At 41.4% G+C, this 13,954-nt stretch overlaps 1 protein-coding gene across 5 annotated transcripts in view; it reads left to right on the forward strand.

Annotated features, from left to right (window-relative positions):
• Positions 1 to 13,954, forward strand: part of LOC129770691 (serine/threonine-protein kinase N) — a 222,466-nt gene that overhangs the window by 65,508 nt on the left and 143,004 nt on the right. For 2 of the 5 annotated variants that reach the window (XM_055773665.1, XM_055773668.1), the window contains exon 1: positions 1,407 to 1,538. The exons of 1 other annotated variant lie outside the window; for it this stretch is intronic. The gene's annotated coding sequence lies outside the window, so the exon portion shown is untranslated. Of the gene's footprint in view, positions 1 to 1,406; positions 1,539 to 13,954 lie in introns of those variants that run through there. 2 more of the 5 variants (XM_055773670.1, XM_055773666.1) reach the window with 2 other exon arrangements.

The following is a 13,954-nucleotide window of genomic DNA, read 5'->3' on the forward strand; positions in this document are numbered from 1 at the left end:
CTAATGAAAATGTGTCACCCTTCTAAACTCGAGTCGACCGCGAGTAATCGGTTTCCTATTTAATTAACCATAGAATTAAGGAAACAACATGTTGATATATGCTAGTTGAAATATAGTTAAGAGTTTGGCTCCATTAAACTTATGTAACTGAGCCTGTAAAAATAAACGGATTAATAAAAAAAAAAAAAACGATGGGCTAGGCATGCTTAACACGTTATGCTCCGATCGAGTTAGAGGTCTAACAATGAACTTTTTGTCTGGCTCACAAAGATCCAATAAATAGGTCCGTTTGCAACGATAGAGAACTTTTCTACAAAAAATCTAGTTGTCGGATCGATGATATCGGCGCGAACCAGACGGATAATTCAGTTGCAGTCCCCATGGACCAACGTGAGGCGCAACTTTGGATTGACTTTGAAGTCAATTGAAAGTGATTGTATTCATGTCTATTGGTTTTGGGCTCAGAAAATTTGCTGCTTTTATTTGGAGAAGCGTGAAGATTTTGTGATTCCTTGTTCGTTTCATCTAATATTATGATACAAAAATTTCTGGATTAGATATATTTGTTTTTTCATTAAAAAACGAAACAAAGATCTGATAACAACGTTTGTTTGGAGAAGTGACACCTAAGGCAACCGCCACGGAGGTCATCCAGTCATGCTAAGCTATTGTCAGGGGGGCATATTATACCTTTCTCCCTCACATCATGTGAAACCTGTCGTGTGATGGCTGATGGCAGGATTATGCAGCCCTTGAAGTAAACGAGGGGAAAGTGCAGCAAAACAAAACAACAACAAAAACCATAGCGAAGGTATGTAATGAAATTATGCTTGAAATGCCAACTTTCCGCTTACAGCCGAAGGTACAAAAACCAGCTGATTAATTTTCATTACACGATGCTGATAATAATGGGTCCGTTCTAAGACAACAAACAAAAACAAACCGCCGCCGCCGCTGCTGGGAAAAGCGTTCGATTGTGTTTGGGTTTGTATGTGTGTGTTTGCACAGATGATAATGCGCCCAATGATCATCGACTATTGCTCTATTTTATTTTACGTTTTCTCCCTTTTCCGAAAAATGAGGCACGATCATGCTCTCAACGGTGGCGAACGGTTGGATTCGTTCTGTGGCCGCAGCGACAATTCCGAATCCCGAGTGCCGATTCAACCGAAACAAATAACAACCCACAACAAACGTCAAACTTCGCTGCTGCTGCTGTTGCTGACTTTATGCTAGTGGCGTGTCGGACGAAGACGAAGGAAGCACGACGCGTTGGCGAAGACGAGGCGAAGTCTTCGTCCAAAGGGGGGTGAGAGTGGGAACCTCAAATAGTGTGTTGGGCCTCGGGGAGCCAAGCGGGCAGACCCCGGCAAACAATAACAGCCCAGAAAAAATACGTTAGTAGCAAATTGACTTTCGCGGTGGTTGTTTCATCGATGGCGTGTGTGCGCGTGTTGTACTCTCGTCATTGTGTGGGGATTTTCGTGTTATTTTATGGGTTCACGTTGTTACGCTTCAATTTGACGAGAATTGAATAGGTGAATACGCAAGTCGTCATCGCCGCCGTCGGAAATTAGGCTTTTTGTTTTGTTTGAGATGACCCATCGCCGCAGCAGCAGCAGTGATCTAAGAGATTTGAGTGCTTCGTGATTGAGGAAACTGCAACAAGCCGTTTTTTTTGCTCCGGCGGAATGACCCACTTCGAGGGGAGCGCACAACGACTTTACATAAGTGTTTCACCAATTTTTTTTTCTAACCATTCCACGCGCTTGGCTTGATCGATCGATCGATCATCGCTGGAAGCCACATGGTTACTTCATGTGTTGTGTTTTATCCCCGCGGCGTTTAGTTTCGGGCAGCACCCGCGAGTCTGTTCGAAGTAAAGCGTAATTATACGATCGGTCGGCTTTTTTTTTTGGGGGGAATACCAGCGCTGAAAGCGCTGTATTATGTCAGTCCGGTTGCCCTAGTCGAGTGAGCGATCGATAGTGGCGGCTGGAAAAAAAAAGTCATCCGAGGAAAAACATTTGCAACCCGAGACGACGACGACGACGACGACGACGTAATATAAATACATTCATTCAACCTTCACTTTCATTGATTATCGCTGAATTGAATGCAAGTGAGCGAAAAGAAGAAAAATGAAGAAGCAGTGAAATTATAATGTAACTGGAGAACAGTCGCTTTTATATGAGTGTGGTACCTGCGGCAGATCAGCAATAATATGGTCGAAGCGATCGGTGGTAGTGGTGGCGGTGAGGAAGAGCCTTGGGAAATGTGCGCACTTGTCAAGGATATTGGGCGGGTGCGTGTGTACCTTGATATTGAATTTTTGTCAGAGTTCCCTTCTACCTGTTTCGATACCAGTGCGCGCTTGTTTCGTAGGTCTACTGAATGTCAGGGCTTGAAAGATGCGCCTGAGGGAGAAACGAAGATATGTAGACCGTTGGACAGCTTTATAGTGCGGAAAGTTACTCAAACAATAGTGGAACTGTGTCTGATGAATGGAACGATAAACAAACAAGTGTCGGGGGTCCCACCGCAACAAGTGAGAGGAAGGAAGTGCTCGTATGCCCCCTAACACTTGGTGGATTTTGGGAGGCGGTACGAGTAGCATCAATGACGCCATTACGAAGATAGACTAATAGATGTAAATTGGACTGAATTGAGGACTTTCCAGTGGGTTTGCGATAGTCACACACAGATTTATGTTAATGCAAATTGGAAAAGTAGGAACAATGTCTCAGTATGTCGACTAGAGATAAACTGAGATGATACTTCCTGAAGTGTTTGTTAAAGCTTATAGCAGTAATGATGTTGTTTTCGGGTGATGAGCCAATTTGGATTTCAGTGATTTGATTACACGAAGTATAATGAAAACTAATCCTGAGAGCTTCTCAAATGATTCATGCTTGATGACCAAAAATTGAAAAGGGAAGGTACTTTTTGCGTTTTTTGACCGATTTCAATGAGTCAGTGTACGAGTTTCTGTGATGTGGTCATTTGTAAAGTTTGTAATCACCCGTAACTGTGGCAAAACTACTTGCCACTCTGAATGCAATCAACGCGTGATACATGGGGCAGAAATCTCAACTAAAGTAAAGGAAGAACATTGTCCATGCATGACGTATAATCTTTGGAAGTTATTATAAATAATTACAAATAAATAGAAGCAAAAAAGTGAGAAGTGAAAAGCATTTCCAATTGTGTATGCGTTAGAGAATGCTAGAAGAGAATGTATTCCAAAAGTTCAAATTTTGAAGATGTGACGTAAAAAATATGTAAATACGCTCTCGATGTATGTAAAAAGCTGCCATCTAGCGTGAAGTGAAGTTTGATCCACGCTTTTAAAAGTGAAGGTTATGATAATTTTCCAGCAGACCCTATGAAAGTTCGCTTTAAAAAAATCGCTTTTCTGAGATTATTTGTATAGTTTTCAATAGAATAATTGGTCGGTGTTAACGCTTCGAGGCACATAATTTAAAAAAAATAAGAATACCCATGTTGCACATAAATTTTATATCATCCGAAATTGAAAAAAATTGTGTGTTGTCATATGATGATAAACCTCGCCAACGCAATCAAGTATTTTTCTGACATATGATAATGGTGTTGCCAACTATATTAAATAAGAAGGTTCCAAAAAGAAAATTCATGAGCACGTAGTTTTGCATCATGCGTTATTAAGCACCAAAAAGGTGGGACATTTCTAATACAACCGGGCCCCAAAGGGTTAAGTTTGACCGGACCAAGTGGAATTTTTATGATTTCGAGGAAAACGAACTTGAAGTTTGGTGCTATAAGGGGTTTTAGTAAAGCATTCAAAATAATTTCGAAGCGTTATTCCTGCTGCACGCATGCTTTTTCAAATCTGTTTTATGTGGTATGTAGCTTATGAAATGCTTAACCTTCTTCTTCTTGTATGGCGTTAACGTTCCCTGTGGAACTTCTGCCGTCTCAACATATGCATTAACTAGCGTCATTCATTAATACTTAGTTGAGATTTCTTAAGCCAAATAACACGCCTTGAATGTATTCCGAGGGGCAAGCTCTAGAATACGCGTGACCACAGTGCAAGTCTGAGGAAATTTCTTTGACGAAAAATCCTCCGGCCAGAACGGGAATCGAACCCGCACACCCGGCATGATAATGTGAGACGCTAGCCACTCGGCCACGGGTGCACCCTGCTTAACCTAATGCAATCAATAACTCCAAATTTTTAATTTTGCAACTTGGTCCTCTCTGACTAAACGTCGACCTTTTTTAACTGGAATGATTCCAATTGTTTTAAAAATTGAACACAACAATATGAAAACAGCCCAAATCGGATGACCCGTTCTTGAATGATGCGCCGACAAAGATTGGGGCAATTAATTTTTGTTTATACAGCAATTCCATGAAAAAACGGAAAATTTTAGATTAATATTTTTTTCTATTTCACCCTAAGGTCCATCATTCAAAACTAGGCAGGCTTAAAAAATTCATTTTAGAAATATGTTTTGCATAACCAATCTACAATGTTGTTTTCTAAGGGTCAAAGAGGCCCTTCCTTTTTATATGATTTTAAGAAAGATGATATGTACATAACATACATTAAAAAATTATGTACTTAAACGTATGAGTTCAACAATATATCTTATTAACGGAAACATATACTTTCCTGAATTTATGTTATGGTATGTAAGACAGTCTTATTTTTCCAAAATTTAATTTTTTTTTCAATGTCAAGTTTATTCATTGTATAAAAGTTGTCATTATATGTTTACATCTAAATAAAATTCTAAGGCTGCAGTATCTATCAGCCCTTCTGTTTCATTTATGAATTCCACATAATTCGTGAAGGTTTTCAGTACTTGAATTCGTTGGCTTTTTGTGATGTTATTTAATGACGGCCGTAATAATTCTCCGAAAGAGGGACGTTGCCATCCTCCTAACATAACTGCAAGTTTTTGCTGTATTAGTCTCCAAGATGCCGCTACTCGAGGACACTCGCTGAATTTGTGCGTTATTGTTTCCACAGCTATATTACAATGGAGGCAGTTTGCTCCATCTGCCCGCTGTATAGTATGCATAAGTTTCCGATGTTGTGTTTTTCCATTCACGATGAGGTACAGACCACTGCGCTGGCTTGATAAAATTTGTCTGCATGCGATATTACGCCATATTCGTCGCCAGTCTGACGCTGGGTGCTTGCGCTCTGTCCTAGGCTGCTCTGTCTGCTCAATGAAGAAATTATGAATCAGCACGCTGGATGGGTTTCGTTGTATTTGAAGTGTTAATAGCGGTAATTGTTCCCGTATTTGTCTCAGACACGGGAAATCTGCCGGTGAAGGAGTTGTTTGTACGAAGAAAGAACTATAAAACGCAATGTAAGCGGTTTCTTTCAGATGTCGATTTATGAGTAACGCCTTGCATTTTAATGCTGGAAGCTGTAGTTTCAGTCCGCCCTGTTTTTCACTTCTCGCAAGTTGCTGAATTGGTACCCGTGCTGGTAATCGTTTCCACAGAAACGACCCCATTATCGATGTTATTTTAGCTGTGTGAACAGTATACGGTGGAATGACCGATGCCACATACCACATCCATATATTTAATAGTGTTACCTTCTGCACCAAATTAAGGCTCCTGAGTGAATGAAGCCAGATTTTCTGCGCTACTCGAGAGACGAGCGCATCCCAATTAAGCTTAACCATCTCCCGTATGGAGTTTGCAAAAACAATGCCAAGGATTTTAACCGTTTCCCTTGTTTGTATCCGTGGTACTATTAATCGATTTTCATCCACCACTCCCACATCGATTGAAATCGTTATCTGTCGATTCAGTTTCGCCCCTGCGACGTTTTCGAATTGGAGGAACAAATCATCAATAAGATCAATTTTCTGGGTGGATGTGACCACCGCACTGACATCGTCCGCGTATGCCACGCACAGGTCACTGCCGCAAATGCGCTCGAGTCGTGTAAGAAGTGGATGAAGGTATAACGCAAATAGCATCATTGAGAGCGGATCGCCTTGTCTCACCGATCTCTCGATGGGGAAGACACGCGATAGATGCCCGTTCATCAGTAGCCGAGTGGTAGATCTCTCAGCAATACGCTGCAGAAGCCCGACGAAGCACGGGTTTACACCGAGCGATAGCATCGTACGGTGAAGGAATGAGTGCGATACCCGATCGAACGCGTGTTCGAGATCGAAGGAGATGAGCTTTCCGTTCCCCTTTCTGGCGATTAGTTCTGCTATTCTATCCTTCAGTCCGAGAGTGGCTTGGAAAATGTTACGGCCGGGATTGCAGCACTTTTGCGCTTCGCTCGGTAGTCGGTTGTTTCGTAGCACGTGTTCCAAACGGGCTCTCTTAATTCTGCTGAGGATTTTAAAGTCCATATTAAGGAGCGTAATCGGCCGAAAAGCTCGAGCGGTGTCGTCGTTGATTTTCTTCTTCACTAGTACTATAGTGCCCCTTGCGAATTCGGGATAGAAATGTGTCGTTTTTGCTTCGTTTATTACCAGATTGAGTTCCCTATGTATGACGTAAAAGACTGTCAGGTAAAACTCTTTTGGGAGACCACCGGACCCTGGCGATTTTCTCGCTGTTGCTGTTTTGATCGATGTACATATTTCTTCCGTTGTTATCTCTCTCATCAGAGAGGCGTTTGTTTCATCGTCTGCCGGTATTACTTGATCACACTCAAACGTGTTCACAATTTCATCGCTTCGCTCCGTCGCTGAGTAGAGTCCCCTGAAATATTCGAACATGTGATTTTCGATTTCTGCAGGATCTCGCAAGAGCTCTCCATTCTCAGTTCGTATATTCGTAACAGTTGTTTTTTTCCGTCTCCTTTCTCCCAACTGAAATGTGGAAATGTTTTCGCCGGCCACTATCGTGGCATTGATGCGCATGAATTTTTGCGCGAAACGTCGTTGATGTTCGAGCATTTGCGCTTTTAATCGATTGATGGTCGTTAGCATAACAGGATTCTGGTAATAATTGTCGTATGCCATTTTGAGTTGGCCATATAATCGTTGTTGTTCATTGTGAAAATCGCTGTATTCTTCTCGAGATTTCCAGCGGAAGAATGAAGAAATTTTAGGTTTTGCGAAAAAAAGCCACCATGCCATCCAGTTACTGTAATTCCTTCGCTGACGCGTCCAAAATTGCCAGCGGATCCGAAGTTCATAAATATTTTCTGGTGTCAAGATATGTGATCGTAAGCACCAAAATCCTTGCCCTAGGGCGCGACCGAGGTGAGGAAGGCAAATTCGTGTTGTTGGTGCTTTGTGATCTAAGAAAGAACACGCATGTGTAGCGGCACTCCTCAAATGCGCACAAAGTCCATTGCTGACGTATATGCGATCGAGCCTGGATGTCGCATTATGGGTGATATACGTTGGTGCGGGGGTTGATGGGTACAGCTTAACCCATAGATCATGTAGTTGTAGTTGCCGAACCGTCGCATTTAAAGCGGGACTCATGTTGTAGTGTGTAGCATCGCTCGGTAGATGCACACAGTTGAAATCTCCGGCGAGTATCGCATGTTCGGTGTTGTGTCGAAGGTAGTAGGCGATAGTGCCATTGAAAAAACGCTCTCTTTCGGCACGCAGCGCTGCTCCTGAAGGAGCATAGACGTTACAGAGTGTCGTGTTTTGCACTCTCAATGCGATCAGGCGACCATCCAGGCTCTTCTCGACATGCGAGTACTGGATGTGTTCTTTCAGCGCTATTGCCGTTCCTCTCCTCGCGTGGTCCACATTACACAAGACGTTATATCCGGAGATAGTAAGGGGCTCATTCTCCACCTCCTGTAAGAAGACGATGTCGAGCTCCATCGTACGTATAAAAGTCCTGAGGGCATTTAGCTTGGTCGGATTTGTGATGGTGTTAATGTTGATAGTAGCGATGTTATAGCTGGCGAAACGATCCATTAGAGTGTTTGTTCTCCACGCTCATCATCGCTATCCTCTCGCCGTTTCTTACCCGGCGAAGTGTTCGGGTAGCGGTCGAGACTGACGACGAATCTGTTTCGGTGCCATCGGATTTACCACTAGCAGTTTTGCGAACCACTCCACTGCTAGCAGGGGGGCGCTGACCTTGTGTATCGATCAGTGACCCGCTGTCCGATGGCTGAGCCGCACTTGGAGGTGCGAGAAGCGCTGTTACATTTGTCACAACACAAGGGTTTCTGTTGGTGGCTGACTTCATCGGAGAAAAGATTTCGTTGCTCCTAGCAGTTTTACTAATCACTCCGCTGCTAGTGGAGGGTCGTTGACTTTGGGTATCAGTCATTGACCCGCTATCCCACGGCTTATTCGCACTGGTCGATGCTTGTGATGCTGATAAATCTGGCATCGACCCATGCTGTTTTGAGGCTCTTGGTGGTGGCATGGATCTTGATGGCTCTGACGGTTTCGTCGGCAGCTTCGGTTTCTTCGCCGCTCGTGTTGCTGGGGCAGGCTGTTTCGCAGCATCGGCATACGACTTCTGCACCAGCATTTTTTTTTGTTTTGGGCACAAGTGATTCCATTATGGATATAATCCCGACAATGACGACATGTTTGCTGTTGTCCGAAGTAGGATAAGAGAGTGAGCTCTCCATCAATCGTCACCCACGATTCGATGTTCCTCTTTACCACCATTTTCGCAACACGAGTACCGGTAGAGATACCTGGGAAGAATAGGTCAGAGCCACGAATTTGCTCCTGTACGGAGATAACGTCTCCGTAAGCGCTTATCAACGATTTTTTGGTCAGTAACGTGTTCGGATAGATCGAATAATTTCACTTCGACTGCTCCATCCTCCATCGTGATCCGCAGACGGTATATTTTCCCATCGTGGTTCACCTCGTGTTTGTTGTCGTGCTCTTCACACACCTTTCTCGCGAGCTCGGGGGTAGAAACTTTAACAAACGCGCATCCAAGTGTTCTGCTACACTGAATTCGCGTCACTTCTCCTTGTTTTAGACCGAGAACAGTTCCACAAAACACGTGGATTTCAGAATAGTCGGGTTTTTTTGGTAGACCCGCATATCCTATGCGGAACGTGTTTTCGCGACGATTCATCGCGGAGTCGCTGCGCACGATGACAGAACGGTTCACCGTTGCAGCGAAAATCAAAACGTTTGCAATAGCTTTTGATGTAGTTTGAGATCGGCTTTCGCGACAGCGATAACAAAGAGCGTCTGCTCGTCACGAAAGTTGAACGCTAACTGTAGTAACGCTAGTAGTTAAACACTCCTCCCCCTCCCCCAAAAATCATAGAAAACAATACTTTTCAAAACTTTTATTTGACATTTGTAGTGCAGTTTACAATTTTTCCTTAAAAAATATTTTTTTCAAATATTGTTCATTTGATGTAAAAAGAAATTGAAAATTTATAGGAAAGTTGTATTTTTTTAAATGATTATATTGTCCGAAAACAGAATGAGATTTAGAAAAAAAAACTAAAAACGAAGAAATTAGTGTTCCTGAGATTTTTACATTTTCTGCAGAAAAAGTCTTAGATTTCTGGAAATGATATGAAATAACTATGGTCTCTTGGGTCCAAACACCTCGAAAACCACAGGAAAACGAATATCTTAAAACAATTTTCCAAAAAGTAGGCATTTGAAATGCCGTATAATATTTTGTCTCAAAATCGAAAAAATAAGTGTTAAAAAAGCGAAATTTTTTTTTACTAAAATACCTTCCATTTGCGCTTAAGAAATCGTAGATCGGTTATACGGTTCAAAAGTTACAAATTGATGCATCACCCTAGCTCGGAATGATGGATTTTATGTGTGTAATAAATAATATGGGTTTAAAACTAGGATAAGAATAAATATTGGCGGTTTGAGTAAAATCCGGTAAATTAAAGTAAATTTTTTATTAGTTCGACAAAAACCAGAAAAACTGACTCACCACCTTTTTATGCGAAAATTTTTATTATTCATAGGGTTTAACCAGCCGGGTGGTATGGAATAACTGTCACTGGGGAACCCGATTCAGGGCAAAACAATAGAAAAATGTCAGTGGGGAACTCGATATGTAGAAAAATCATAAAATCATAACCATATTATTACATGGTTTATACTACACTTTTTATTAGTTTTTAGTACGGAAGGTTTGTACTACGGTTGTTTGCGAAATTCATATAATATGACTTTGGCATGTGTTATTGTTGTCAATTCGTCTTTAAATTTTAAAAAATTGCTAGAACATGTAAAAGTTGTCTACGAACGAAATTCGATATTCATTAATTAATTTATCCGCAAGTTGGGCCCGCAAGAAACTCAGTCGCATTGGGCGACGAACGTGTTAAGTCAGATAACTGAGCAGCACACCGTTGCTTCCATACACAATGATATGGCTTTTCTGAGTTATTCCCAAACATTTGGCAAATTCCTCTTGAGGCTGGCACGGATATTGGTCCAATAACAATTCATTGCAATTCATTGTCTTCAACCGTTTCAGACCTTCCTTCCAAGCTTGTGACTTCCAAATGTGCTGGTTCTCTCTGGAGCCACCAAATGTTGCTCCTAGTTTAGCCTGACTGGCTTTTCTTCTCTGGAGCCCCCAAATGTGGCTACCAGGGTGCGCTGATTAAGCGAAGATTTCCGGGGATAAAGTCTCGTCGGTTTGCTGTCAGTCACCTTTTTGAACAAAAAAAAAAAACACAAAAACACAAAAAAAAAATTCAAGATAACTAAATCTCGACGAGTAATGCAATTTTAAGACATTTGGCATCAACATTTTTTTTCTGAAAACCTCGATTTTCGGTGATTTTTCGTTTTTCAAAAAAAAAAAACTCAAATTTTAACGTTTGTGACACCAGTAAATGGAGTCCGAATGAGCTAATATTTAGCATAGGGTGTATTATCGTGCGTCAATAAATTGCTCATACCTCGCCTGTACGCAACAAGCTGTAGATCTTCACGCAAAATACAGCTTATGCTGTGCTTTAAAACGCTCATTTCTACTGATAAACGCTTTTGTTTGCGAAGAGGTTTGCGCCGAACGCATTCACGAACGGCATGAATGACATTGTGCAGCCATACCGACCTCGGACGCGCCTCTCTGGGTCTATCTACCATATCAGTTTTTTTGTACCGTTGTAGTGTACGAAACATGGAACGTTCATTGGAAGAAAGCGGTTTGAGCAGCTCGTAAATCTATTTCGCCGTCATCCCGCACTTCAATAACGTGACAGATGCCACGCGCTTCTCGTACAGACTTAACTTCATCGGTGCTAGGTAACCGCACAAATGCTGATAAGACCGCGAAATTTGAGTGAAGGAAAAAGTTCAACGTTTCATCGTTTGACGATCCGTCATTAGGCTGGAAATGTTCTAGTAGATTCAACAGTGCGATCTAAATTGAGAGAATCGAGCTGAATATTCAAAAATGAAATAAAAAAGTGTGTCGAATATCAACGTTGCATTTCGATTATCTTCTATCTATCTATCTATATATATAAAAATAGATTTCTGTCTGTCTATTTGTCTGTCTGTCTGATTCTTATGGGCTCGGAAACTACTGAACCGATCAACATGAAAATTGGTATGTAGGGGTTTTTGGAGCCGGGGAAGGTTTTCGTGATAGTTTGAGACCCCTCCCCCTCTCTAAGGGGGGGGGGGGCTGCCATACAAATGAAACACAAATTTCTGCATTACTCAGAAAGTAGTCAAGCAAACGAGACCATGTGGCTTCATTGGCATGTGAAGGTTTTAGGGTGCAATAAATGTTTCTATGGTAGTAAGACACTCCTCCCCCTTCTCCAAGGGGGGTCTGCCATACAAATGAAACACAAATTTCTGCATTACTCGGGAATAGTCAAACAAACGAAACCAGATTTGGCATGTGGAGGTTTTAAGGGGCAATAAATGTTTCTGTAGTAGTTAAACACTCCTCCCCCCTCTCTAAGGGGGGGCTGCCATACAAATGAAACACAAATTTCTGCATTACTCGGAAATTAGTCAAGCAAACGAAACCAAAGTTGGCATGTGAAGGTTTTAGGGTGCAATAAATGTTTCTATAGTAGTTAGACACCCCCTCCCCCCTTTCTCTAAGGGTAGGCTGCCATACAAATGAAACACAAATTTCTGCATTACTCGGGAATAGTCAAACAAACGAAACCAGATTTAGCATGTGGAGGTTTTAAGGGGCAATAAATGTTTCTATAGTAGTTAAACACTCCTCCCCCCTCTCTAAGGGGGGGTTGCCATACAAAAGAAACACAAATTTCTGCACTACTCGGGAATTAGTCAAGCAAACAAAACCAAAGATGGCATGTGAAGGTTTTGGGGTGCAATAAATATATCTATAATAGTAAGACACTCCTCCCCCTCTCTAAGGGGGTGGGGCTGCTATACAAATGATACACAAATTTCTGCATTACTCGGAAATTAGTCAAGCAAATGAAACCAAAGTTGGCATGTGAAGGTTTTAGGGTGCAATAAATGTTTCTATAGTAGTTGGACACTCCTCCCCCTCTCTAAGGGGGGGGGGGCTGCCATACAAATGAAACACCAATTTCTGCATTACTCGGGAATTAATCAAACAAGCGAAACCAGGTGTTTAACTTCCAAACTAATGAAGCATAAATATCTGCATAGGTCAAGAACTAGTCAAGCAAACAGAACCAAAGTTAGCATGTGAAGGTTTTAGGGTGCAATAAATATTTCTATGGTGGATAGACTCTCCTCCTCCCTCTCTAAGGGGGGCTGCCATAAAAATGAAACACAAATTTCCGTATAACTAATCAAGCAAATGGAGCCAAATGTGGCATGTGAAGGTTTTATGGGGCACGAAATGTTTCTATGGTGAATAGACACTCCTCCCCTCTAGCTAAGGTGTAGCTGCCATACAAATAAAACACAAACTTCTGTATAACTCGAGAAATAATCAAGCAAATTGAGCCAAATTTGGAATGTGAGGGTTTTTGGGTACGAGAAATGTTTCTATGATGGTATGAAACCCCTCCTTCCTCTGGAATGTAGAGCAGGTCCCATAAAAATAATACACATATTTCAACCAAACATATATTCCAACCAAACATGACAATTCAAAATTTTCGGAAAACTCTGAAAAAAAATGGAAAAGTTCGAAAAATTCAATTCGCATATGTTCTACAATTACATATTGACAAGCGTTATTAGTCCATTTGATGTTTGCGCTAACGAAATTGACCTTCGTTCGAAAGTGGAAATGGGTTTTTAAACATGTGATAAATCACACTCCTGTATCGTCTTTCATCTATATATATATAAATTAAAATGGATCATCGAATGTGTTGATAAGAGCAAAACTCTAGAAAGGAATTGTCCGATTTAGGGCTGCCTTTATTCTATCATATTTTCTGTATTAAACATTTATTCCTTGTAACGGAGAAACATGTTATTTGCAAGTGGTTGAAAAATCTTGAACGAGAATTGTGTCTGAAAATAATCTGATTTTATAATGACGAGTTTTGGTAGAAGTACTGGGAATTTTATAGTAAAAGGTAATTTTAAAGGGTAGTTTAAACGATCAATCAATTAATATTTTTGCGATTGAACCCATTAACGTGCGCTTAATAAGAAAACGCGGATGTGACAACGAAAAATAAATTTTGGGCGAGACAAAGTTTGCCGGGTCAGCTAGTCCAATATAAAACGCAAACAAATATTGATCCCGTAAATTCTCCAATCAAGAATAAGTTTCAGGTTATTTCCCGATCCCGGAAATGCACTCAATTTCCTTCAAACGTAACAACTTTTTGGTAACCTGGCTGAATCAACACCCAGTAACCAGCGTTGAGCTCCAACTAAAGCAATATCAGATTTCTGCGAACGAAGTGAGCCCACTTTATCGCATCAAATCTTAATGCGACGACACTCGGGAGCTGGTTATGAATGTAATATTATTGATTTGCAGTACCCTCTGGTCTCTCTGTGGGTAGCGCTCCTTCCTGTATGCAAAAGTTCAAGAAGATTTCCAGTGCAAT

Source organism: Toxorhynchites rutilus, chromosome 2 (genome assembly GCF_029784135.1).
Source record: "Toxorhynchites rutilus septentrionalis strain SRP chromosome 2, ASM2978413v1, whole genome shotgun sequence".
Taxonomy (NCBI): Eukaryota; Metazoa; Arthropoda; class Insecta; order Diptera; family Culicidae; genus Toxorhynchites; species Toxorhynchites rutilus.